The sequence below is a fragment of the Pleurodeles waltl genome, chromosome 7, assembly GCF_031143425.1.
Source record: "Pleurodeles waltl isolate 20211129_DDA chromosome 7, aPleWal1.hap1.20221129, whole genome shotgun sequence".
NCBI classification, from domain to species: Eukaryota; Metazoa; Chordata; class Amphibia; order Caudata; family Salamandridae; genus Pleurodeles; species Pleurodeles waltl.
Genome location: NC_090446.1, coordinates 938,297,548 through 938,324,997, shown reverse-complemented (window position 1 = coordinate 938,324,997; position 27,450 = coordinate 938,297,548). Strand labels below are relative to the sequence as shown.

The following is a 27,450-nucleotide window of genomic DNA, read 5'->3' as shown; positions in this document are numbered from 1 at the left end:
TGCATAAACGTACAACAAATATAAAAAATATAATTTCTTTTTAGCAATAAAAATTATATTGACATTATATATTTTAAAAACCAGAAAATTACATCAAAACAGAAGATTACATACACAACCAACATGTCACGTGTTGTTATAACTCTTTCTTGTATCTCACCATTATAATGTTACATAAGTCACCAATCCTTAATGTAGTGCCTTAGTGTACAATACAAAACATGTACTGGCAATACCAATAGGTCTTGCCTAGGCAAGGGCTGTTGGCTTTGCCAAAATGTTTTAGCCATATTGTACACCTGCGTGGATGCTGTTCAGCATGGTTAAATGTTAGTGGTGTAAAGGAGAGTGGCGGGGAATGGAGTGAGTGTTGTGGAGTAAAGTTTGGTGCTATGTAGTGGCATGGAGCAGAGCTGAGTAGTGTGGAGTGTCATGGAGAAGCATAGAGCAGTGGCTCCCGACCTTTTGACTTGTGTGAACCCAGCATTATCATTTTAGGAACCTGGGGACCCCCAGTGAATCATTATTGGAATCCAGGGACCCCCCCCCCAACTGAGTCATTACTTGAAGCCGGGGACCCCGGCCTAAATATTGTCGAGGATTTAAAATGCAAAACAATACACAAAATTATAGAAACAGGCATTCATCAAACACATATACAAATTATAACATTATTTAATTTGCAAATAAATGTAAGTTAAAAAAAATGTTAATAGGAAGGATGGAGCTTTTCTAAATTTGATTGAAGCCACACATCCTCCACACTATTCAGTTTGATGCACCTCCAGCACTCCCACAAATCAATTTAAGTTTTAGCCTTCAATTTCAAATTTCTTGACATTTACAGTACGTTTTAAAATCTTCAATTGTACCTTTAACAACTTTATTAATATACACCTCATTAATCTGATAATATTATTTCATTTTCTTAGCAGTCACGGCCCCTATGAGAAGGCTTCGTGGACCCCTAGGGCTCCTTGGACCACAGGTTGTGACCCACTGGCATAGAGTGTTCTGGAGGGGATAGAGTGCCGTACAGTTGAAGGGCATAGAGTGCTGTGGAGTAGTATAGAGCACAGTGTGTTGTACAGTAGAGTGGAGTACAGTGGAGTACAGTGGAATAGATTGTGGTAGAGTGGAGTGGCATCGTTTTGGGTAGTGTAGCTGAGTGGAACGGCATAGAGTGGAGAAGAGTGTTGTGCTCTAAAGTGGAGCACAGTGTTGTAGAGTGGAGTGGCATGGAGTGTCAGAGTAAAGTGGCATGGAGTGGAGTTGAGTGGGTAGAGCGGAGTAGTAGAGTGGAACAGTGTATCATAGAACAGAGTGGAGTAAAATGACATGCAGTGGCATAGGAGTTGCGTTGAGCATCGTAGAGGGGTAGAGTAGCACAAAGTACAGTAGAGTGTTGTAGAGTGGCGTGATATAGTCTGGAGTAGAGTAGAGTTTAATGGAGTAGAGAGTCATAGAGTGGAGTGTCGTAGAGAGGAGTAGAGTGACATATAGTGAAGTGGCATAAAGTACAGTGATGCAGAGTGAATTGGCACTGAGTGCAGTGGCGGTGAGTGCACTGGTTTTAAGTAAAGTGGTGTAAAGTGCATTGGTATAGAGTGCAGTGATGTAGAATAGAGTGGTGTAGAGTAGAGTGGTGTAGAGTAGACTGCAGTGACATAGCTTACATTGTAGCGGCATAGAGTGCAATGGCATAAAGTGGAGTGGCACAGAGTGGAGTAGAGTGGCATAGAGTGCAGTGGAGTAGAGTGCACTGGTGTAGAGTAGACTGTTTCAGAGTAGAGTGAAATGGTCCAGGGTAAAGTGAAGTGGTGCATTGTAGAGTGCAGAAGTGTAGAGTAGAGTGGCATAGAGTAAAGTTGCATAGAGTGGCACAGACTAGTGGCGTAGAGTGCAATAGAGTGGCATGGAGTGTAGTGGTACAGTGATATAGAGGGCAGTGGTGCAGGGTAGAGTAGGGCAGAGTGCACGGGCATAGAGTGCAGAGGTGTAGAGTGTACAGCACAGAGGAAAATGCTGAAGAGTAGAGTGCTCTAGAGAGCAGTGACGTACAGTACAGTGGTGCAGAGTAGAACAGAGTGGCGTACAGTGCAATGATGTAGAGCGCAATTGTGTAGAGTGGCTCCGCATGAAGAGGTGTACAGTGCAGTGGTGTACAGTGTTGCAGGGGCATAGAGCGCAGGGATGTAGAATAGTTGGCATAGAGTGTATTGGTGTAGAGTGCATTGCTTTTGTGTAAAGTGGTGTAGAGTACATTTGGGTACAGGAAGGGGTTTAGAGTAGAGTTGTGTAGAGTAGAGTGGAGCATCATAGAGTGCAGTGGTACAGAGTAGGTTGCTTCAGAGTAGAGTGAGGTGGGGTAGAGTGCAGTGGTGCAGAGTAGAGTCGAGAGGCATAAATTAATGGCTTAGCATGCACTGGCAGTAGAGTGGCCTAGACTGGAGTGGCGTAGAGTGCAGTGGCAAAAAGTGCAGTGGTGCATAGTAGAGTGCTTTGGCATAAAGTAGAGTGGTGCAGAGTAAAGAGGTGTAGAGTGAAATGACAGAGTGCAGTGGTGCACAGTAGATTAGAGTGGCATAGAGTGGATTCACATACAGTGCAGTGGTGTAGAGTGCAGTGGCATAGACTGCAGTGGTATGGAGTGCAGTAGTGCAAAGCAGACTGGTGTAGAGTTCAGTGGGGGAAAGAGCAGTATGGCAGAGTAGAGTGTCCTAGAGTGCAGTGGCGTACAGTAGAGTGATGTAGAGTAAAATGGTGTAGAGAGCAGTGGTGTAGAATACAGTGTAGAATGGAGTGGCACAGAGTGCTGTGGCGTAGAGTATTGTAGTGCATAGAGGTGTACAGTGCAGTGGTATAAAGTATATTGGTTTTGAGTAAAGTGGTGTAATGTGCATTGGCGTAGAGTGTGGATGCGTAGAGTGCAGTGGCGTAGAGTAGAGAGGTGAAGAGTAGAGCAGAGTGGCACAGGGTAGATTGCAGTGGCGTGGAGTGAAGTGGCATAGAGTGGAACATCGCAGAGTGGAATAAAGTGATGTAGAGTGCAGTGGCTTAGAGCAAAGTGCCGTAGAGTGCAGTGCCATAAAATTAAGTGGTGCAGAGTAGATTAGAGTGGCTTAGAGTGGATTGGTGTAGAGTGCAGTACCATAGAATGGAGTGAGGCAGAGTTAAGGGGAATTGAGTGTAGTGGCATACAGTGCCTTGGCATAGAGTGTATTAGAGTTGCATACAGTAGAGTGGTTCAGGGTAGAGTACAGTGGCATAAAGTACAGTGCTGTAGAGAAGGGTGGCATAAAGTTCAGTGGCAGAGAATGCAGTGCTGTAGAGTAGAGGTGCATGGCATAGAGTGGAGTGGTGCATAGTGGAGTGATGCAGGGTAGATTGTAGTGGGGTAGAGGGAAGTGATGCACACTAGAGTGCCATTGAGTGTATGGCATAGAGTGGCCTGGCAGTTCGGGCTGGACTGTTCCCATGGGGAACAGGGTCAAGACTGATTTGTATATGGCTGGGGCTAAATTGGGGTGGCATGGTGAACAAAAGAATTGATGGATTGAACCCAGACCTAGGACTGGGGGTGAATGTTTGATTGGTTCCGCATTTCGTCCATCATTTGTGTTTGTTTGCTTTTGTCGCTATAAGTGCGCCAGGTATGCCAGGACGTGGAACCCAGGTTCACTATGTCACTGGATTCAAGCTAGCCTGTCTGATGAAGAGTGATACCCTGAAACAGGTCCCAGGATGCTTGTTTCCGTTCCAGGGAGGACCTGGCCTGGCAGTTCGGGCTGGGCTGTTCCCATGTGGAACAGGGTCAAGACTGATTTCCATATGGCTGGGTCTAAACTGGGGTGACACAGTGAGCCAAAGAATTGATGTGTTAACCCCTGATCTGTGACTGGGGGTGAATGTTTGATTGATTCCACATTCCGTCCATCATTTGTGTTTATTTCCTCGGTCCCCACCACAGGCACAGGCTCCCAGCCTGCCCTGCAGCAAATCCTAATGCTGCTTTCATGCTGCTGGAAGCAGGAAAGCAGCGTTAGGATTGGTCGGAGCGCCCAGGCTTGGCGCACTGAGGCAGAGTGGGAGCCTCTGCCTGCTGTGTTGCTGTTTCAGTGAGATCCTAGTGAGCCTGCTACAGTTAGCCAAACACAAAGGTGCACTGAGGGGAGTCCTGTGAATTCCCCCTATGTCCCTGTCACGCCCCACCCCTTTTGTAATAAAGCATTACTAAACGTTGTTTATTATCATTTTATTGTAAAAGGTTTGAAGCTGCTACTGCTGGTGGTGGTGGGGGGGGCGATGCCCTTCTGCTGTCTCTTTCATGCCATTGAAGCACTTGTAAGTAAAGGATAGCTCCCACACCTCATGGATGTAACTATCTCCTAGCTTTTCAAATCTGCCTACAGGAATGTGCTTCAAACACAAGGTCAACTGAAGTGTTGAAATGGGCAGACTTTTAACCCTGTGTATTAACCAAATTGAAGATGGTATTTCTGCCACAGTGAAAGGCAACTTTTCTAACTTTTTGATGTTTAAGATAATATAAGTCGCTTCTTTCTTAGCCATTATTTGTTGCTTTCACCGTTGAGTTAAACGCAGCAAACAGGTCCCTGGAGCTGATGTGTTGCCAGGGTACAAAACCACTTTTCAGTATCTGTAAAGTCCAACCTAACTTCACAATGGACCTAAGTTGACTCTGTCTATGATGTGGGAATGACATATCATTTTGTTTGATGTCAATTGCAGATGAAATTATATTAAGGTGTAAATGCGGTTGGACAAAGTATCTACAATGGCTAGTGCTTTCTGGAGGTTTTCCTTATCTATTTGCCTCAACCGAGCACCAGCTTCTTATTGTGAATGTTTCCAAATTTCGTTATATATTGCATATAAGAAGCATTTTGTGTGTGGTTTTCTAGGACCTAACTAGAAATCTTGTAAGTCTGTGTTTTCTGACAGGAGACTAAGGGTTTTTTTAACAGCTGCTAGTGTGGAAGATTTCAAACATTGCTGACATAGTTTGCCCATCCTGTATGTGGTAACAATATTGGAGTGTTGCTGTGAGATGTAAAGAGGGTCAAGTCTACTCTAAAATCCCCTGTGGTGTTTACAAAACGTAAATGACAACTGTAGGAAGTTGGCTCTGTATATACTATTTCAAAGTAAGAAATAGTGTGCACAGAGTCCAAGGGTTCCCCTTAGAGGTAAGATAGTGGCAAAAAGAGATAATTCTAATGCTCTATTTTGTGGTAGTGTTGTCGAGCAGTAGGCTTATCAGAGGGTAGTGTTAAGAATTAGTTGTACACACACAGGCAATAAATGAGGAACACACACTGAAAGACTTACTCCAGGCCAATACGTTTTTATACAGAAAAATATCTTTTCTTTTAAATGTTAAGTTCACAGGTAAGTAAAACACTTACAGGGTTCTAAGTTGGGTCCAAGGTAGCCCACCGTTGGGGGTTCAAGGCAACCCCAAAGTTACCACACCAGCAGCTCAGGGCCGGTCAGGTGCAGAGGTCAAAGAGGTGCCCAAAACACATAGGCTTCAATGGAAACAGGGGTGCCCCGGTTCCAGTCTGCCAGCAGGTAAGTACCCACATCCTCAGAGGGCAGACCAGGGGGGTTTTGTAGGGCGCCAGGGGGGACACAAGCAGACACAGAAAGTACACCCTTAACGGCACAGGGGCGGCCGGGTGCAGAGTGCAAACAGGCGTCGGGTTTTGTGTTGAAAGCAATGGGAAGACCCGGGGGTCTCTTCAACGATGCAGGCAGGCACAGGGGGGGCTCCTCGGGGTAGCCACCACCTGGGCTAGGCAGAGCGTTGCCTGGGGGCCGCTCCTGCACTGGAGTTCGGTTCCTTCAGGTCCTGGGGGCTGCGGGTGCAGTGCTGGTTCCAGGCGTCGGGTTCCATGTTGCAGGCAGTCGCTGTCAGGGGGAGCCTCTGGATTTCCTCTGCAGGTGTCGCTGTGGGGGCACAGGGGGATCAACTCTGGCTACTCACGGGCTCGCAGTCGCCGGGGAGTCCTCCTTGAGGTGTCTGTTTTCTGCAGGTCGAGCCAGGGGCGTCGGTGCAGAGTGGAAAGTCTCACGCTTCCGGCGGGAAACGTGGGGTCTTTAAAGTTGCTTCTTTGTTGCAGAAAGTTGCAGATTGTTGAACAGGGCCGCTGTTCTCGGGAGCATCTTGGTCCTTGAGATGCAGAGCAGTCATCTGAGGCTTCAGAGGTCGCTGGTCCCTGTTGGATGCGTCGCTGTTGCAGTTTTCGTCGAAGTAGAGAGACAGGCCGGTGGGGCTGGGGCCAAATCAATTGTCGTCTCCGTCTTCACTGCACGGCTTCAGGCCAGCAGTCCTTTTTCTTCTTTAGGTTGTGGGAATCTAGGGCCAGATGTACGAAAGGATTTTACCCATTCTGTGTCTATGGGTAAAAGCTTTCGTACATATGGCCCCTAGTTTCCTAGGTTCTGGGGGCCCCTAAATACTGAATTTAGGGGTGTGTTTAGGTCTGGGAGGGCAGTAGCCAATGGCTACTGTCCTTGAGGGTGGCTACCCCCTCCTTGTGCCTCCTCCCTGAGGGGAGGGGGGCACAGCCCTATTTCTGTTGGGGGAATCCTCCAAAACCAAGATGGAGGATTTCTAAAGGCAGGGGTCACCTCAGCTCAGGGCACCTTAGGGGCTGTCCTGACTGGTGGATGACTCCTCCTTGTTTTTCTCATTACCTCCCCTAGACTTGCTGCCAAAAGTGGGGGCTGTGTCCAGGGGGCGGGCATCTCCACTAGCTGGAGTGCCCTGGGGCATTGTAACATGAAGCCTGAGCCTTTGAGGCTCACTGCTAGGTGTTACAGTTCCTGCAGGGGGGAGGTGTAAAGCACCTCCACCCAGAGCAGGCTTTTGTTTCTGTCCTCAGAGAGCACAAAGGCCCTCACCACATCGTCTCTCAGCAGCAGGCTGGCACAGACCAGTCAGCCCTGCACTGAACAATTGGGTAAAATACAGGGGGCATCTCTAAGATGCCCTCTGTGTGCATTTTTTAATAAATCCAACACTGGCATCAGTGTGGGTTTATTATTCTGAGAAGTTTGATACCAAACTTCCCAGTATTCAGTGTAGTCATTATGGAGCTGTGGAGTTCGTTTTTGACAAACTCCCAGACCATATACTTAATATGGCCACAACTGTACTTACAATATCTAAGAATAGACTTAGACACTGTAGAAGCATATTGCTCATGCAGCTATGCCCTCACCTGTGGTATAGTGCACCCTGCCTTGGGTCTGTAAGGCCTGCAAGAGGGGTGACTTACCTATGCCACAGGCAGTATTTTGTGTGCATGGCACCCTGAGGGGGATGCCATGTCGACTTTGCCTCTTTCTCCCCACCAACACACATAATCTGCAATGGCAGTGTGCATGCGTTAGGTGAGGGGTCCCTTAGAGTGGCACAACATATGCTGCAGCCCTTAGGGACCTTCCCTGGTCACAGGGCCCTTGGTACCACTGGTACCTTTTACAAGGGACTTATCTGTGTGCCAGGGGTGTGCCAATTGTGGAAACAATGGTACATTTTAGGTGAAAGAACACTGGTGCTGGGGCCTGGTTAGCAGGGTCCCAGCACACTTCTCAGTCAAGTCTGAATCAGTATCAGGCAAAATGTGGGGGGTAACTGCAACTGGGAGCCATTTCCTTACAACAACCATTTGTGTCCACTGGCACCAGTAACCACCCGTTTGGACTGGAAAGTGTTGAGTTAAATGTTCTATTTTGGACTCAACCGTTGAGCTGTTCTTCAGTGACATTTAAAATCTTTTGCCATTAGTAAGATTTAGCAGGTGACCAAATAGTGGGCACATTTCAATCCTTAATTTTTGCTAGGCCTAAACAACTCATTTCCTGTAATGTGTAATTTAAAAATATTATTTGTAATGGAATAAGGCATGCTCTAAACAAAGCTTCCCTTCCCTGTATTTGCCAATTTTTCATTCCCCACACACTCTTTAAATCGATCAACTTCAACCAATATTCATAGTACTCAATAGCCAACTGGGAAACAAATGAATCAGAATAAATTAATTTGGTGTCTAGTACCAGGACATTTTAGTCAGTTTAAAATAATATGACTCAGCATTTATAACATAATGCCCAGTAAATATAACTTTTCTACATATGTTTTAGAACTCCCCACTGGCGTGTTGGACAATGTTCCAGCAGCAGCTTCACCAGTATGGCAGAGGAGCGTCTCTCCTTCCCCGCTAGTAGTTGCAAAACTTTACAAATAAAACGATAATAAACCATGTTTATTATCATTTTATTTTTAACCCTGTGGGTGCCGTGGGCGAGCTGGTCTGATAGTGTAGGGGCATTTCCTTTTGTGAGCACTAGGCCTAACCACACAAGTGAGGTACCATTTTTATTGGGAGACTTGGGGGAACGCTGGGTGGAAGGAAATTTGTGGCTCCTCTCAGATTCCAGAACTTTCTGTCACCGAAATGAGAGGAAAATGTGTTTTCTTGGCCAAATTCTGACGTTTGCAAAGGATTCTGGGTAACAGAACCTGGTGAGAGCCCCTTAAGTCACCCCATCTTAGTTTCCCTAGGTGTCTAGTTTTCAAAAAGGCCCAGGTTTGCAAGGTTTCCCTAGGTGCCAGCTGAGCTAGAGGCTAAAATCCAAAGCCAGGCACTTTGCAAAACACAGCTCTGTTTTCTTTGGGAAAATGTGATGTGTCCACGTTGTGTTTTGGGGCATTTCCTGTTGCGGGCGCTAGGTCTTCCCACACAAGTGAGGTACCATTTTTATCGGGAGACTTGGGGGAACGCTGGGTGGAAGGAAATATGTGGCTCCTCTCAGATTCCAGAACTTGCTGTCACCGAAATGAGAGGAAAAGGTGTTTTTTGGACAAAGTTTGAAGTTTGCAAAAGATTTTGGGTAACAGAAACTGTTCACAGCCCCACAAGTCACCCCGTGTTGGATTTCCATAGGTGTCTAGTTTTCAAAAATGCACAGGTTTGGTAGGTTTTCCTAGTTGTCGGCTGAGCTAGAGATCAAAATCCACAGCTAGGCACTTTCCAAAAAACACATCAGTTTTCAATGTAAAAATGTGATGTGTCCATGTTGCGTTTCCTGTTGTGGGCATTAGGTCTACCCACACAAGTGAGGTACCATTTTTATCTGGAGACTTGGGAGAACACAGAATAGCAGAGCAAGTGTTATTGCCCCTTGTCTTTCTCTACATTTTTTCCTTCCAAATGTAAGTCAGTGTGTAAAAAAGACACCTATTTGAGAAATGCCCTGCAATTCACATGCTAGTATGGGCACCCCGGAATTCAGAGATGTGCAAATACCTACTGCTCCTCAACACCTTATCTTGTGCCCATTTTGGAAATACAAAGGTTTTCTTGATATCTATTTTTCACACTTTATATTTCAGCAAATGAATTGCTGTATACCAGGTATAGAATGAAAACCCACTGCAAGGTGCAGCTCATTTATTGGCTCTGGGTACTTAGGGTTCTTGATAAGCCTACAAGCCCTATATATCCCCACAACCAGAAGAGTCCAGCAGACGTAAAAATATATTGCTTTAAATAATCTGCCATAATTGGAAAAAGTTATAGAAGAAAACATGGACAGAAGTGGCTCTTTTTTCACCTAAATTTCAATATTGTTTTATTTTAGCTGTTACTTTCTGTAGAAAAACCTTGATGATCCACACACAAATTACCCCTTGCTAAACTCAGAAATTTGTCTACTTTTCAGAAATGTTTAGCTGTCCGGGATCCAGCATTGTTATCAGACCCATTTCTGTCACTAAATGGAAGGAAGCTGAAAGCACAAAAAATAGTAAAAATGGGGTATGTCCCAGTAAAATCCAAAAATTGTGTTAAAAATTGGATTTTCTGATTCAAGTATGCCTGTTCCTGAAAGCTGGGAAGATGGTGATTTTAGCAACGAAAACCTTTGTTGATGCCATTTTCAGCCCTTTTTTCCCATTTAAAAAAAATTAAAAAAATGCTGTATTTTGTTTAATTTCTTGGTCTCCTCCAGGGGAACGCACAAACTCTGGCTACCTCTAGAATCCCTAGGATGTTGGAAAAAAAGGACCCAAATCCGGTGTGGGTAGCTTATGTGGATAAAATGTTATGAGGGCCTAAGCGCGAACTGCCCTAAAGAGCCAAAAAAGGTTTGGCACCTGAGGGGGAAAAGGCCTGGCAGCAAAGGGTTAAGAGGCAAAGTGTTTGTAGGTGTTGGGTATTCAAGTTCACATTGAAAAAACTCTTGGGTCTGAAGTTTTGGATCAAAAACATAATCAACATCAGTGGCCCTCAGAGATGTAGCCCATTGGATCCAACCTGGTTGTAATGCTTTTGTAATTGGAACGCTGTCTTTTGTGACAGCCTCTAAGGCTGGTATTGGGGTCACAACAACAATACGATTCCCCTGGGCCAGTGGTCTCTCTTTTATGACAGCCATCTGAACAGTAGTTCAAATTTTTTATTGTGTTTGGTGGTTGTAATAGCGCACATTTTCCTAGAAAGTGGGCACCAGGCTCTTTCCTTCATCAGATAATTTGTATCCCAAAAATAGGACACTGAGAAAGACAAGTTTTGTTTTCTTGAAAATAAATTTGTAGCCTATTTCAGTGAAAACCACCACAATGTGGTCCACCCATCTTAGGTGTGTGACCAGGTCATCATCTATCAGGTAGATGTAATCTACATAGGGCAACGACTCAGGGTCAATGTCATGTAGTATGGTTGTAACACGTGCTGAGAACAGTTCAAGACTGTTCTTGTGCCCTTGTGGGAGTCGACAAAAATGCCTTTCTAAGCCCAGCACACTGAAGACGGTAAAATTCCTGCTTTCATGCGCTATATTTTGGCAGTAAAAACCGTTGGAAATTTCCAAGGTTGTTTTGATTTTTTGCACACTAAATTGTTGATAAGTGCTGTGTGCAATTTGTATAGCAAATGTCCGTGTGACTGTTTAAGTGTCTGTAATCTAAGACTCTTCTCTATGAATGGTCTGGCTTAGCTACCGGGAACAAAGGGTTGTTCAGTGGTGATATACAGGTTCTATTACACCCTAGTACTCAAGTTGTGTGAGTATTTCTCTCACTGGTGCTTTATCTTCATGTTTAATGGGGTATTGTGGTTGTGTTGTCGGATTTACAGGTATTATATTGTAGGGGGAGTCTTTGTCCCTTCCTACATGGCTGCGATGCAGTACCAGGGCTTGTACCAATGCCCAATCTACTGCATAAGCCTGCCTTAATTCTCCAGGGACAAGGTCTGAGAAAGATAGAACAATGACATCTTCCCCTAGTGGGAGATTACAGACAAATTCTGGAGGACAATATTTTTCTGCCAATAGGATGTCATAATATAATGATAATTTTTCCCAGAATATAACTTTAATTGTACACTCTCTGTCGCCCTCAATTTGTACTTTCACTTTATTAACCCTATTTGGGGGAAGACATGCATGTCCACAGTTTCGATGTCTAAAAAGTCGCTAGTTGCTGTCACAATGAGAACCCACTTCAAATAATAACCATGATCCTCATCACCATGAACCACTGAAACCACTAAATAACCCTATGCAAATTCTCTTGTTGCTTGACACAAAGTAGTAGGGCTTAACTTAGAAGCAATGTGTAAATTATTTATGCAGCACTCAAACAGTGACAAAGTGAAACACAACACAATAAAATCCCAAACCAATTTCGAAAAATTGGTTTTGGATTTTAATAAATAAAATGAGACCAGAATTACATAAATCCAATAACTAGAACTGGAGATATAACGTTTTAAATGTAAAGTTTGAATCAAAGATAATACCAAAAAGCACAAAGTGCCAACTGTGGTATCTGGTCGAGCTCGATTGGGTCAAAGTCAAACATTAAGGCTGACAGCGATAGCTCATAGTTCATACAGAGAGACCAAGTTTGCCCTGGTGGAAAGTTTACCTTTTGGCTTAGAAACTTTTGTGAAGGAAAAGTAGTTGTTGAAAAGTCATTGGTGGGGCAAACTGTAAGCCGGATGTAAAGTGAGCCTCAACGACAGTGGCCTACAGAGGATAGAAAAGTTCCAAAAGATCAAAGTGCATGCCCAGGAAGGTCTGTATATTGATTGGATTCTGCTCAGCTTTGAGTCCAGTGAAGCCCTCTATGTTTGGACTTTTTTGGAAGTCAGAACTCTTTCAGTGGACAAACCGGCAAGCTGAAGCTGACAGCCATTTGATATTATGGCTGCGGCATCAGCAGCAACCCTGGTCTTCATTGGTTCTTCAGGCAGTTAGTTGGCAAAAACTTTAAAAGTCCCACTTCTTACAGTTTGGGGATAGGAGGAGTACACTCTACCACCAGCCACAGGTCTAGGACCTCGGTGGCACCACTTGGGGGTTAGAATTCACTGCAACAAAGACCAGTAGCAGGGCCCACGGCACGTATTGCTGGAACTTGTCAGCTTGGCAGTTGCAGAGAGAGAGGCCTGTGGAAGCTTGTTGTGTCCCTGTAGCTCAAACAGGTGGACAGTCAACTGACCCTTGGCGTCACTTCTGGGGTTCTATATTGAAGGCAGGGAGGCCCAGTCTTTATTCAGGCTCTTCAGACAGCAGGCCAGTACTTCTTCTGACTCTTCTCAGGTCTAGGAGTGTTTGGTGGAAAGGTCTGCGAGGTCCACATTTATGCCAAGTACCATACTGTGGGTGGAGGGCAATCCTTTGTCCATTCCCTAAACCAGTTCTGGTCAGTTCCTCCCCTCCCCTCCCTCTTGGTTTGGAGCCAGCCTGACTAGAGAGACAAGCGGGAGGGAAGCCTAGGTGTGAGTTTCATCTGCCACCCCTGGAATCACAGAGAGGAGCAGGGCACAGCCCTTGGGCCATCCTGTCCAGGGAGGGCATCCATCCCACACCAACTGCCCTTTTCCCACTGTCTGGGAGCAATACACATCTCACCACAGGGGAGGCATCATGGGCCAGGTCACAGTAGGGCACTAGCAGGAAAGCCTTTTAGCTTTCAAATTTTAAAACGACAATTTATAAAATAGTAATATAAAATCATACTTGACCATTAAGTTGGAACGTTAAATTGACATTAAAATTAATCCTTGAGGTAATATTTTAGCTATTCCAAGTTGAACCTAGCACTTAATAAATGTACTAGTGTAAGTGAGCTAGTGTTAACCATGGGAGAGCCAGCCTTGCCACCCTGAAAAAACAATTTGGAGGTTTTTCACTGCCAGGACATATAAGAAATTAAATATGCTTGTCATACTATTAAATACCATGTGCCCTGCCTTATGGCCCACCTTAGGGGTGACCTATAAGTGTTAAAAAGGAAGGAGTTTGGCCTGGCAAAAGGCATAATTTAAAACGGCACACCCAGGCTGCAGCCTGGGGACATGTTTAGAGTGGTACATTAGTGAGTAAATGAGTGCTACAGCCCCCTAGTAGCATTCAATTTCAGGCCCTGGATAAATGTACTACCATTTACAATGGACTTATAAGTACATGTGATATGCCAATTAGGTGTATGCCAATTTTACCATGTTTAAAAAGGAGAGCACAAGTACTTTACCACTGGTTAGCAGAGTTCTGCAGCAAACAAAAATAGGACTCAATAAAAAGGAAAAAAACCTATATGTCCCTACCGGAAGGGCAAATTATCAATAACACCTTTAAAAAGTCTATCCTATATTCCAAACTGCGCAACTGCTCCTTGTTATTGTCCAACAATCTAACCTCATACCGACCATGCACGTCGCATTTTTCAGGAAAAACCACGTATTACAATCAAATTCATCAAATGATACTGGAAAAATCGGTCAGTTTTCTAGTCTCGGATATTCGTAGTAATTAATGTTCATTAATACACACTTTAGCCCACTAACATTTATCACATTTCCTAGATGGAAAAAAAAGGACAGAAAAAGAGAAGTATGCATATAAAATATAGAGCTTTCTTTGAAACAAGACTGGATTGGAGAACGAGGAGAGAAAAGGATGAAATAAAATGTAACTAAAGTAGAATATATTATTATTTGTCAAATTCTGTAAAACAATTGGGTAAAATTTGAGTAAAGTGGAAAAATAAACATATACTTGTTTTAGTATTTGACTTAATGATCTCTGCAGAGACTTAATGATCTCTGCAGTGATTTGGTTTAGAAAAGGAAAATGCATACTTTTGTATAGGATGTTTTACGAGTTTCATTCTTGTTTTTTTCAGCCTGTTACCTTTAAAAAGACCTGCTTCACAAAAGGGCAGTGTAACTGTAAAGGATAATACATTTTTTGAAATTATTTTGCACAACCTTTTAGAGATGTATTAATGCACATTAATGTAAACCATTCTGGATTGTTTTCAACGAACCATGGTTACTTTGCAAATAATTTCATAATATTTGCATGTAATTCAGATTTTTATAAAGAACTGTGTGCTCTTCTTTTAAAGAGCAATACTTTTAAAAGACTGTGCTTACTGTTGAAAAAAAAAGTACATTCTTTTAATAACTCTCCATATATGTATAAACATCTGAGATCATTTAGTATCATTATATTAAAGACAATCTCTGACATCATATTTAAAAGTGGGGTAAAGCAAGTTAAGTATTTTAAATAAATTTGATGAATAATGGTTTTGGGAGTTTTATGATGGATTCCATTAAACAATAGAGCACAGATTCAGTGGTGGCTGCCGCCAATCAAAGGTGGTGGGGCAAGAGGGTGGAAGGTAGGGGTACGGGTTGGGCAATACTGTAGGGGCGGGGTGTTAAAATAAAAAAAATAAAAAACTTACCTGCCACTGTGAAACCGGCCACCTTGTTGCTCTTCATCCTCCCGGCAGTCACTTGGGCACAAGCACAGGCTCCCAATCCAGACGCTGCTTTACTGTTATACCAAGCACGAGGGCAGTGCAGCAATTGGCCTGACTGGGCTGGTTTGATGCTTGCTCAGGCACATGGAGCCTGTGCCATTTCTCCACTCGATTATGCAACACAGCTGGGCTTGAGAAATGTAAGTGTGCATGTCGGTTTCGAAGGACCTATCTGTCTCGCCAAAAAAGAAGGGTAGCAGCTATACCCTTAGTAGAAGCCTTCTCAACCAGATGGATCACCACTTCAACATTGTTAATAGTTAACCTACTTTGCAGAAAGCAACTCTGATTTGAATAGATCAAGGAGAGCAGGCATGTTTTCAAGATTTAAGGTTAGAGCTTAATGTCATTGTTGAGGTTCATGATGGAACAGCATGATATGCAAAGTCTGGCATTCTTACAAGGTTTGGAAATGACTGATCGTGGCTTTGCTCAGTGAATCTGTAACAGCCCTTCCATGTGTAAGGCGATTAAAGAGGTCGGCCAATTTTTGCACAAACGTTTTGTAACATAGCACTGTAAAGCCATGCGGCCGAGGGCCTTAATGAGTTTCAGAGTCTTATTTGAAACTTTGACTTCATCAACACCTGTATAGGTTGATCTAGAACATATCAGGAATAATTTAATTACCTCAAAAATCAAAAGTTCTGCCCTCCAAGCAGCACCTCCAAGGCCCAGAGGCTGCTCTGGCACCACAAACCTGCCCTAGCTCGGCTGACATCAGCATATAAATATATAAATTGCTGGCAATTTCAAACGTTCATCTAAACCCGTCTTACTAAAACAACATTACACCCTTCTTCCAGAAAGAAAATCAGACACTAAGAGAAAGGGAAAAAGAGAAAAGAAAAGAGATTGTTCTCTGTTGGCTTCAAAGTGTCTCTCTTCGCCTCGGACCTCAGCACCATTCTTGATCCCCTGAGCCAGGCTTAGAAGCAACACAGCCATTTAGGCAGTACCACTCATTCTTGTTTGTGCCATCTGGCAAGTGTCCTCTCTTTGCGCAATGCCCTCAGAGCCATCACTCAAGCTAGAGACGTCAAAGAGTTGGGCAGCGTGTAATTTGCCTGTCACATGAAATTACATTGCCTCTCCTTCAAAAGTAAGACCAAAGGGATAAGCACATCTGTATCTCATGTTGTCAATTCTCAGATTCTTGGTGTTAGGCTTAAAGTCCAATTGGAGTTGATGAGTGGCCTCGGGGATGCCCTGATAAATAGCACAAGTACCTTTCTGGAAAGAAATCTCACCTTTGTCACGTACCTTCTTCAGCACAAAGTCTTTCTCTGTATAGTAGCCAAATCTAGCCAACACATCTTTGATTCTTTGTAGGTTGAGATCTTGTACTGCTTCTGAACCCTGTCTAGAGCCAATGTACATTCGTAGTTCTGCTAGGCTCTACGAACTTGTGCACAGATAGTTGTCTGTCAGGGTCCCCATCCACCATCTCTACGGTTCGAGCCCCATGTGGTCCCCACCACTCTGCCATCGTGGGAGTGTCCCCTACAACCAAACTCCCTCTCTCCTCACCTCAGCTCCAGTGAGGGTCCTTGTGCTGCACCAGAATTGCCCTCAGACTAATGGTAATACACATCCTGCTTCTCTTAGGGCCAGTCAGTGACGGCCTTTAACTGCTACCTGTTCCAATTTCCTTGAGGCGGCCTGGGAGCCTACCATATTAGGTCTCCTCAATTACCCACATCTAGTGCCAGACTCTTTGGAAAGTCCATCCAGGCCTCCCTCTGCCCAGCAGGCCCGTAAAGGCTCCATCATCCCTACTCTGAGATGGCTCCCATTTTTTTATAGGCTGCGATGCACTGCTCACCTCGTCTGCTGTCGAGCTCGCTGTGGCATTCGCTGCTCCTCCACCAACTCAGCTCTGGGACCCAACTTAAAGGCCTTGTGAGCATATGAGAAGAGCCAATACTGCGTTGACACTGTCTGCTAGCAGGATAGTGCAAGTTATCTTCAGCTGGGCGGTAGTGTGGTGGAGTATGTATGACAGCTCCGCCATTTTTGCCATGCCCCTGCAGGTGCTTCTTTTGACATGCATAAGTTACTCATATCAAAATCAGAAAGACTTTTGAATTAAGCAAGCATATGTCAATTTTGACAATGAGTAAGCATAAAGTAAACATTTTGTGCTTTACACCTGTGTTTCTGAAACACAGCCCCTAGAGCATATGGTGGCCATTTAATCATTTCAGGAAGCTATGCCCTGATATTTACACCCTCTGAACAAAAAAATCATCCACCAAATGAGTCCTTGCAGAATATTGTTTTCATCAGCAGCTCACTGTATTATTTTCTGGAGAACTAGTTTCAAATACTTGCTTCAAATACTCGTATGTGATCCACTACATGACTGTCAATGCGGATTTTTTAAGCATATGACCTTCGTTACGCAAGAGCAAGTTAGAAGTTTACAGCCCTGTAACAAATGAGCACATGTTTCTTGGCACAAGAAACTGCAATCTGAGGCAGCAAATTTGCATCATTTTTATAATGCAAATTTAGCGCAAACTTAACTGCATATTTATATTTTGACGTTAGACACGTCTAATGTCAAAATTTTGGAGTTTGCACCATTTTTTGGATGCGTGAACTTACCTTGCGTCAATGAGATGCAAGGTAGGCGTTCCCATCCGAAAAATGGTGGAATCCGCATACCCCCATATTAATTCCCCGTGCTAAAATAACGCACTGGTGGGAGGAGGAGCTAAATAATATTTAACACCATGATCAGACCAGGCATTAGGGGACCTGTGGACCCATTTCCATGGTTAAACACCATGGAATGGGTCCACAGGGGCCCTCCCCAGGCCTCAGGAACACCCCCACCAGAGGGACACCAGAGGATGGGGGACCCCATCCCAGGTAAGTCCAGGTAAGTATTTTTTTCTATAATTGTTTTTGCCATCGAGGGACCTAACTTGGGGCCTCCTGCATGGCACAGGGTGCAATGGCCGTGCCTAGGGGACACTTGTCCCCTATGCTGGCCATTGGGGTGGTGGTCATGGCTCCTGTCTTTCTTAAGACAGGAGTCATGTTTTTGGTGGTTGTGCGCTAAGAAATGGTGCTAGTCTGGTTAGAGGCAGTTTTTTTGCCTCTAACCAGGCCTGCGTCATTTTCTGATGCACAACCCCCTCCTTCCCTATCACCATCGCCACCCAGCTAGCGTCTTTTTTTAAGCCCAAGTTTAGCACTGGATTGCGCCATTCAATAAATACGGCACCCAGCTGCCGTTGTGAAATGACGCAAGGCGGCAGTAAACTTTTTGACGCAAAACTGCATTAGTGCGTTTTACGGCAAAAAGTGGAAGGAGTATGGCCTTCCGTTATGTGTGCTTTATGTTAGCTATGTATGCCCTTTTTCTCTGCCCATCTCATCCACCATCACATTTTCAATCTCCTCTCTTTCCTCTTTAGCACACTCTTTTCAAGGTCGCCTGAATGCACTTTCTCGCATCTGCCTCATTTTACCATCTCAAACATACACTGTACTCGCACACATTTGAGCAGTTTATTTACTTTTACTTTTGCCTTCTAAATATTTTGACCTTTTTGCACAACCTCGCACACATTTACACTGAATTTCAATTGAAGCTGGAATACATGACCATTGTTTGGTGTGCTCTGCAGAGGCTCCAACATACTGCCAGGCACTTTGCTTTGCCTTTAGCATTAGCACCAGTGCTCTCAATCAAAGCCCCTCATAAACACCTGGCACAATTCGAAGTATGCACTATGCAAGAGCAATAAAATGCACAAAAATAAATACAGAAAGTGAATGATGCAACAGCCAACTCTCTTGAATGCAACATTAAGTAAAAAGTGAAAAAAGAGAGGAAGAAAATCACTGACACACATTACCTTAACGTTTTTTAACATTCATTGTTTGCAAATCAATCCATGTTTTTGACCATAATGTTAAGGACAAGAAGATAGAGCCAGTTTTAACCCACACAGCAGATAACTGCCTTTGCTGTAAGCACATTTTTCTCCCTTTGAGCTTGACTCGGATATGCGGATAAACTTTGTAAGGGAAATTAGAACCCTGCTCATCTTTTGGAACAATTTAGCGGAGGAATAAATACAGCAGCTCCTCTTCTGAAGGGGCCAGCGATCTGCAACCAGGGCATGGGGTGTCAAAGTGTAGGAGGTTAAAGCTACAAGGGGTCTTAGCACAATATAAATAACTGAAGATTAACATTATGACGCTCACCATTACCGAGGACAAGGCACTAAACCAGATGTGCTTGCATTCACTCCTACTGCGGCGCGAATGGGAAACGGTGGGATCGATGCCTGGGAAAGACAGATGCCTGCCCTCATGCAGTGATGAAGACTCCAACGCCTGAAATCATGACGCAAAAAGCATCACTGGCCTATCGTGGATACCACCGTAGAACACAGTGGAAATGATGGGCTTTATGAAGCTAAGCCCTGTGTTGTGTGTCAGTGCAGAAAAGTTGATTTACTGACTGCCTCCTACTTCAAAGCGAGGCGGTGCAGGCAGCCTGGGACAGACAGCCCAGCGTTAAGTACATCAATAAGTAGTAGTAATAGTAGTAGTAGTGATAGTAGTAGTTTAAGTAGATACAATTGTATCTCCAAACAAATGGATGTATTTAATATTTTTTTAATGTTTATGTGCCGGAATTTCAGAGGGGTGCAGACCCTTAGCACTAGAGGAGAAACTGCCCCTAAACCTTACAATTATTCTTGCTTCCTAAATACATGTAGAAGAATGTCTAGAGCATGCAGTAACACAATTGCATAACTATTTGAGTCAAAATTGAGCATCTTGAAACTCATGGAAGTACTCTAAATTTAGAGCCAGTAGGCTTTTTCTTTTACAATACACAGGGAATAGAGTGCTTACTGATTGGAGTTTTTGAGCAACTAATGCAAGACAGTCGGACCGAGCTGAGCAAAACCTTCAACTTCCCTAAAGGGAAAAGGTGCAGTGCTGATCGTGTGAGGAATGCTCTACAGGAAAAAAAACACATTTTGAAGCCACAGAAAAAAACAATCATGATTGCTGTCTATAGGTAGACCTCGAGACAACAAAGGAGAGGGTAATATGGATTATTTTAAGACTTGAGGTATGTTGTGCTTTGTTTTATTTACTAAAATCTAATGGTGGCTCGTCCTTACGGCCGTCAGAGCTTTTCCCTCATTGTTATCTGTCCCTTTTTTCATAATTTTAACAGCAAGTAATAAACTATTGTTCACTGATTCTATGGTGTAGAGAGCCACCCGGGCTCTCCCTTTTGTTGTACCACGCTCAGCGCGTCCGGCTCGAACACGGAACCGAGCTGACGTAATAAAGTAAGGGGCTGCGCTGACACAGTTCCCCTTGAGACTGAAGTCCAGTGTGTAAGTACTTTATTTTATCCCCCGGGCACTGCATGGCCCAGCAACCCTACAATGGCGACGAGCGGGTGTCTGATCCTCCCTCGTCGCAAATGAGCTGTCCTCAACACCTGAAGAGGAGAACAACGTAACTGGGCACATTCGCCCGCGCGCCGTGCAAAAGAAACACTAAGGAACGTGTGACCAGGACGGTGTTCGGCTGCTTGTGGAACAGGAGCGCCGCGCCCTGCTTTATAAGGTATGCCCCGCTTCCCTGTGCATGAGCTCCCCAGCCGAGCCCGGCGCCCTCTGGATCCCTGCTGCGGCCCGCAAGCTGAGGAAAAAAAAAGAAAAAGAAGACATTGCCTCACCTCCGGCCGAAGCACAGCGTCTTTGCCGGGAGGCCCGGCAGCACCACGAGGATGCTGTGCGCGGCCACAAACACACACGCATGCCTGTCTGTCTACAACGCAACGCTCAGGCTGTGTTCCCCAGGGAGGGGAACACAGCACAGGAGCCAGAGGGGCAGGAGCCCCGAGCAAGACACGAGGAAGGGCAGAAAGCCCTGAAAGAGAATAGAAACAAGGAAAAAGAAAGGACAAAACTGAAAAAAAAGAGAGACACCATAAGAAGGGAACCTGCAACGCAACAACAAAGCGCCTACAGACCGTGAGATATCATGAGTGCCCCTCCGCAAGAAAACCCCCAGCTGCTGGCGCAAGCAGGTTCCAGTGCTCACTCCTCAGTCACTACGCTGCCCCATTTAGCCAACTGATTGACCCGGCCACAGCTTCGCCAAGATGGCGCCTATAGTTAATCCGATTAGAAAACTACTTCTGCGCCACAAGAGAGACAGATGGGGCTGTGCGCAGATCTCTCATGCTGCTCATGGGGGGTGATGAGCTGCAGGAACTGTTCGATGCACTCCCAAACACAGGTGATATGTTGGACTTCAACACGGCAGTGGAAGCCCTGAATAAGCATTTTGACCTACAGCTGAACTCAGACTTTGAACGCTTCAAACTCCGGCAGGCTCAGCAGGCGGATGTTGAGTCAATGGACATGTTCTATGCGCAGCTAAGGAAGCTAGCAAGCTCGTGTGTAGGTCTCAATCAACAAGAGGAGATTAAAGCACAGATTATTAAAGGGTGCTGATCGAACGCACTAAGGAAGCTCTTCCTACGCCAGCAAGGCATGCCCCTTGACGTCATTTTGGTTTTGGCACGTTCACACAAACTATCAGCGGTGCGGGCGGATGCTATGGCGGCAGTAAGAGGACAATCACTGGCTGCTGCGTCAACCAAACGTCCAGTCCAGGTGAAAGAAGAGCAGGTAGATGCCATTCAGACTCGTCAACCGCCGGGACGAAAAGCAAACTTTGTCAGACAGAGCGCGCACACCTGTAGGAGCTGAGGGTACGAACACAAACCACCAATGGTGTGCCCGGCAAAAGGTAAAACGTGTGATAAGTGTGGCAAAGACAATCATTTTGGGAAAGTGTGCAGGTCAGGAAAAGGCTGGCAAGGAAACCAGAAAGGAAGGGGCACCAAGGTCAGAAGTGTAACCAAAGAGACTGATGAATCTGGTGAAACCACGGCTCAGAGAAATCCAGTCTTCGAGGAAGATGAGGATGAAGACATCTTTGTGATCTCGTTCACCGGTGGGAGAAAGTAGAAAAAGTGACCGCCACCCATGAGTAGTATCCAGATCAATGGCAAGTCGGCGACGGTGCTCATAGACACGGGGGCATCAGTGAATGTGATGGATGAGACTATATTCAAGCAATTGACCCCAACACCCTCACTTGCCCCAACTACCATGAAAATATACAATTATGGGTGCCGAGAGCCGCTTCCTCTAAAGGGCACGGTGGAGGTGGCAGTGTCCAGCGGGCAGGTGTCAACACAGGCAAGGTTCTATGTGGTGACTGGAGACCGAGGCACTCTTTTGGGGTGCCACACTGCGGAAGAGCTAGAACTAGTGTTCTTCGCGCGACAAGTGTATGACTCCCATGCCGAACACCTGGTTAACGAATTTCCGCAACTCTTTGAAGGGTTGGGGCGACTCAAAGGAAAACGTGTCAAGCTACACATAGATCACCGAGTTACCCCCGTTGCCCTCAGACACTGACGTGTTCCGTTACATTTGCGACCAGCAGTGGAGAAGGAGCTACAGCTACTTGAAGACCAAGGAGTGATTGAGAAGGTCGAAGGGCCTAGGCCATGGGTGTCGCCGTTAGTGATTGCGCCAAAGCCCAAGCAACCTGGCGCCATCTGTCTCTGTGTCGACATGCGCCTTCCCAACAAGGCCATTAAAAGAGAGAGGCACATAACACCTACGATGGATGACATCATAGCTGATTTGAATGGGGCAGAGTGGTTCTCGAAATTGGACCTCAATGCTGGGTCTCATCAGCTGGAGCTGGAACCCTACAGTAGAAACATCACTACTTTTTCAACGCACGTGGGGCTTTGGCGATACAAGAGACTGAGCTTTGGGGTATCTTCGGCTGCCAAAGTATTTCAAAACATGATTAGGGAGACGCTGTCCGGACTGCAAGGGGTAATCAATTTGAGTGATGACATCCTCATTTATTCCAAAACTAGAGAAGAACATCACCGACATCTTAGGGCTACATTGCAGAGGTTGTCGGAGGCAGGGTTAACACTCCACAAGAAGAAATGCGCTTTCTATCAGACGTCGGTGGAGTTTTTTGGCTATGTCTTTTCAAAAGACGGTCTACAGGGGGACCCTCGTAAAGCTGAAAAACCCCACAGAAGTGAGAAGCTTCTAGGGCATGGCAACCTATTGTGGAAGGCTCATTCAGCAGCTTGCGACCATGGCGGAGCCTCTCAGACAGCTTACCAAAGCTGGTCATCGGTGGGAGTGGAGCCCAATGACGGACAGGGAGTTTGCTGACATTAAGGCAGCGCTACTAGACAAATCAACAATGGCTTATTTTAACCCTCACAGACGTACCGAGGTGGTGGTGGATGCAAGTCCAGTAGGTCTTGGCGCTGTTCTTCTCCAGGAGCAGAGCCCGCAGGAGTGGGCTCCGGTTGCGTATGCCAGCAGAGCTTTGTCTTCAGTTGAGACACGATATGCCCAGATAGAACGAGAAGCTCTGATGATTCGGTGGGCGTGCAAACATTTTCACCTGTATCTGTATGGCCAAGAGTTCCAGGTGGTGACCGATCATAAGCCTCTGGTCACACTGTTTGCCGGGTGTCCTCGCTTGGCACCCCCGCGAATAGAGCGGTGGACTGTTCTGTTGCAACCTTACCGGTTTACCGTCATTTATCGACCAGGAGCAAATAACCCGGCGGACTACTTATCTCGCCACCCATCTCCAATCACGACCGATGACTCTCAAGAGAACAACGAGGAGAGCACGGAGGTGTTCGTCAACATGGTGGTACAATCGGCATGTCCCAATGCCCTAGGTATAACAGACATTGTTGATGCTACAAAGGTGGACATGGTTCCCAATCAGGTCAAAGAAGCACTGAGTCATAGGAAGCGGAAGCTTTTCTTGGAAAAGACTAAAGTGGCCAATCACAAATGCAAATTAGCGATGCAAGGGATGTGGAGGGTACTAGATGAGTTGTCCACAGATAGTCAAGGACTGGTTCTTCGAGGAAGAAGAATTGTACTGCCTCAGAGTTTGTGGGCCAGAGTGGTGGAACTAGCACATCAAGGCCATCAGGGCACAGCAAAAACCAGGGCAAGATTGTGGGCCAAAGTGTGGTTCCCTGGCATGGATAGTCAGGTGGACGAATTGGTGGGAAAATGCCATTCATGCGTCATCACATCAGGGGAACCACCCTGCTGTCCAGTGGTCACTGAACCGGCTAGCACAAAGCCCTGGTCAAAAGTGAGTATGGATTTTGGAAGCTTCCCAGATGGGCAGCTGACTGTCGTCCTCATTGACTCTTGCACCAAGTTCCCTGTTGTGGACGTAGTGTCGTCCACGGCGTTCGAGAATGTGAGGCCAGTACTTCATAAGGCGTTTGCTATGTTTGGGCTCCCTGACGAAGTCAGAACAGACAATGGTCCACCGTTCAATGGACAGGAGTTTCGGTCTTACCTGGAAGGGTTAGCCATACATCATCGCAAGGTAATGCCCTACTGGCCGCAGGCTGATGGGGATGTCGAGAGGTTCATGCGAACTTTAAACCGAGCCCTCAGAATAGGTGTTGAAAAAAGAGCCGACAGTGAGCAATGTCTACAACAATTTCTGGGTGCTTATCGCCAGACACCTCATAGTACCACGGGGTGTGCCCCGGCCGCACTTATGTTCAAAGTTCCGCCTCGAGATTGCATCCCGGCTGGTCCTCAGTGGACATCCCCAGAACTGTATGTCGAAGCCACTCAGCAACGCAGAGAACGCACTAATCAAAAGGCTACTGAACGACGGCGAGGTCGGTACTGAGGGTTTCAGGAAGGAGATATGGTGGTAGTGAAGAACCGCCAGCCGGGGGGAAGTTCCAAACTCCATTTGAGCCTAAACCCTGGCAAGTGTTCAGTGTGCGGGTGCCATGATAACAGCCGCACGAGGCAGGCAGAGAGTAACTAGGAATATATCACACTTCAGGAGAGCAGGGGTCTCTGCCACATCCGAGGAAGAAGGAGAGATCGATGATTCGATGGTTGAACCCCCAGCTGCGGAGCTACAGACTGAAGGTGCTCAGGTAGCGGCGCCAAGTGCACAACACCCTCCAGGTGAAAATGCCGGCCAGGGAGAATCACTTCCCAGGGGTTGACGTTATCATCTACGCCCCAACCCAGTGCCGAACAGCCAGCTCAGAGACTTTGTCTGTACCTAGGAAGCAATGTTGGACCATCGTTGCCTGCTCACCAGAGGGGCGTTGTCCCCGGGACTTTGTATCCTTTTGCTCTGTTTTGTTAGTATTGTGTTTCCGTCTCATTTAGCGGGTTTTTTGTTTTTTTCCTGTATATTTTTCTTTTCTCTTCTGTGTGAAGTAAAACATGAGAGGGATGTAGAGAGCCACCCGGGCTCTCCGTTTGTTGTACCACGTTCAGCGCGTCCGGCTCGAACGCGGAACCGATCTGACATAATAAAGTAAGGGGCTGAGCTGACGCAGTTCCCCTTGAGACTGAAGTCCGGTGTGTACGTACTTTATTTTATCCCCCGGGCACTGCATGGCCCAGCAACCCTACATATGGCAGAACAAAAATGCAAGAGAATCAGAGGCAGACAGTGACATCGATCTATTGGCTGATGCACCAAGGCAACTGCACCAGCCATAAGACAACTTCTCCAGAGCTGGTGAAGTCCGAGCCTGGATCATAGACACAAGCAGCACCTCACTGCCTTCCTATTTGCGACGAACTGTGACGACACTGGTAAGGTTGCTTCAGGCAATTGAGATTTGAGCCCTTCGGTGCCCAGAGCTACAAGCCAATCAGCTTATCACCCCAAACCTTTCTGGACTTATAGAGTTAAGAAAGGGTGGGGTACAAAGGAAAGTGGCTGAAAGCTGGCGTTTGCTCAGTGCCTCATCAAGGTCCCTGTGACTCTAGGTACATGCTGGTGCACCAGGTCTCAGCGTCATGCTTGAGTATTTGAGGTAAAACTTCGAATGAATCAGCAGCAGCTGATGAGCTGAAGTGGGACCTATGCAGGCAGCTGGGGGTTAGTAAAAAACATAATGTGCGCGAGGGAGGGAACTGTGTGTAAGAGTGAATTAGTCAAAGTAAGCGTGGCAGTGAGTGAGCACGTGAGTATGAGTAACACATTGAACATGTGAGTGAGCATGTGAGAGATTTTGAGCAAGTGAATGAGAGTGTTTGAGTGTATGAGACAGTTTGGGAGTATCTGAGTGAGAAAGGGAACATACCTAAAATCATGTGATTGAGAAGGTGTTAATGAGCACATGAGGCAGTATGTGAGGGTGTGACACTGCGTGAGTGAGCCAGTGTGTGAGAGTTTGAGTGAGTTAGAGAATGAGACAGTATGTGAGTGAAATATTGCTTAAGCACCCGAGTGAGAGTGTGTGAACATATGAGTAAGACACTGTGTGGGACTCATATGAGTTAGATCGTGTGTGGGTTTATGACAGTATAAAAGCATGCACCAGTAAGTAGGTAGGTGAGTGTGTGTGTGCTAGGCCCTGCTCAGGGGGTCATGGGGCAGACAGTCATTGCCGGTCACCAACCATGGTGGTTAAGGTTGTTTGCCAATGATGCCCTGTGTCCATCCTATTATGTTTCTACAAACTGGGCCAATTACAATACTTTCCACATTTGACTCTGAGTAGCAAGGTTAAGCAGTTGCAGGCTTGGCAGGGAGGTGGTGTGGGAGGGGCACAAGCTCAAAATTTAACAATCAACCAACAGACATAGTAACTTTAATGCCCAGCCCAGTGCTTGTCTTTTGGAAAAAGAAAGTACTTTTTAATCACAGAGTAGTACTCAACACTGCATAACTCAATTCAGCATGCAGGGTGTATTCCTGATCACAATTCTGCTGAGGGCACCGTACAATATCCTCTGCGTCCCCTCTCTCAAGTTAGTTACATCAGCCCCCGAGCAAAACTACGGTGAAAGCATGAATAAGGCTCTTGTACAGTTTATGCTTCCCCAACAAGTCAAATGTGCAATCTTTCACTGTTTACTCTTGCTCTTACCCCTGGTGTCACAGTGAATATTAAATCAGACCTTAGCCCTTTGTGCTTCCTTCAGTGCAAGCTCAGTCTCACAGCAGGCAGTGATTGCGTGCAGCTTCTGTGGTAACTACAGTTTCTGTATATGGTTGTCATCTTGTCATAAAAGAAGTTGGCTAGGCTGTCACAGAGCTCTTGTGATGGTGTGATGTTCTTTTTGCTGGTAGTAGGGATGGAGAGCTCCTTAACAATGTTGAAAAGTTCCTTGCTATTATTGGCACTGCTTTCAATGTGTGCAGCTAGGGCTGCCTTCTTTAATACCCTAAGCAAGCAGTGGTAGAGGGAGGGCTTGAAGGCTGGCCTGTCGTCAGTGTCATTGCTGACGCGTCATCTCCTCTCCAGCTGTTTGCTGTCACGTTTGGCTGTTCGGAGCTCTTGGGTGTACCAGCTGGTCTTTTTGGAGCATTTTCTGTAATTGTTGTTCTTGATGGGGTTGGTGCTGTCAGCACGGTTGGTGATCCAGGTGTTGAAGTTCTTAATTACCTGTACCAAGTTGGGGTGGCAGCTGGATTGGAGGTGTTGAGGACATCCA

General features: G+C 45.8%; 1 protein-coding gene across 3 annotated transcripts in view; it reads right to left on the bottom strand.

The window, feature by feature from the left end:
• Positions 1–27,450, bottom strand: part of ITK (IL2 inducible T cell kinase) — a 296,941-nt gene that overhangs the window by 159,990 nt on the left and 109,501 nt on the right. The window lies entirely within an intron of this gene.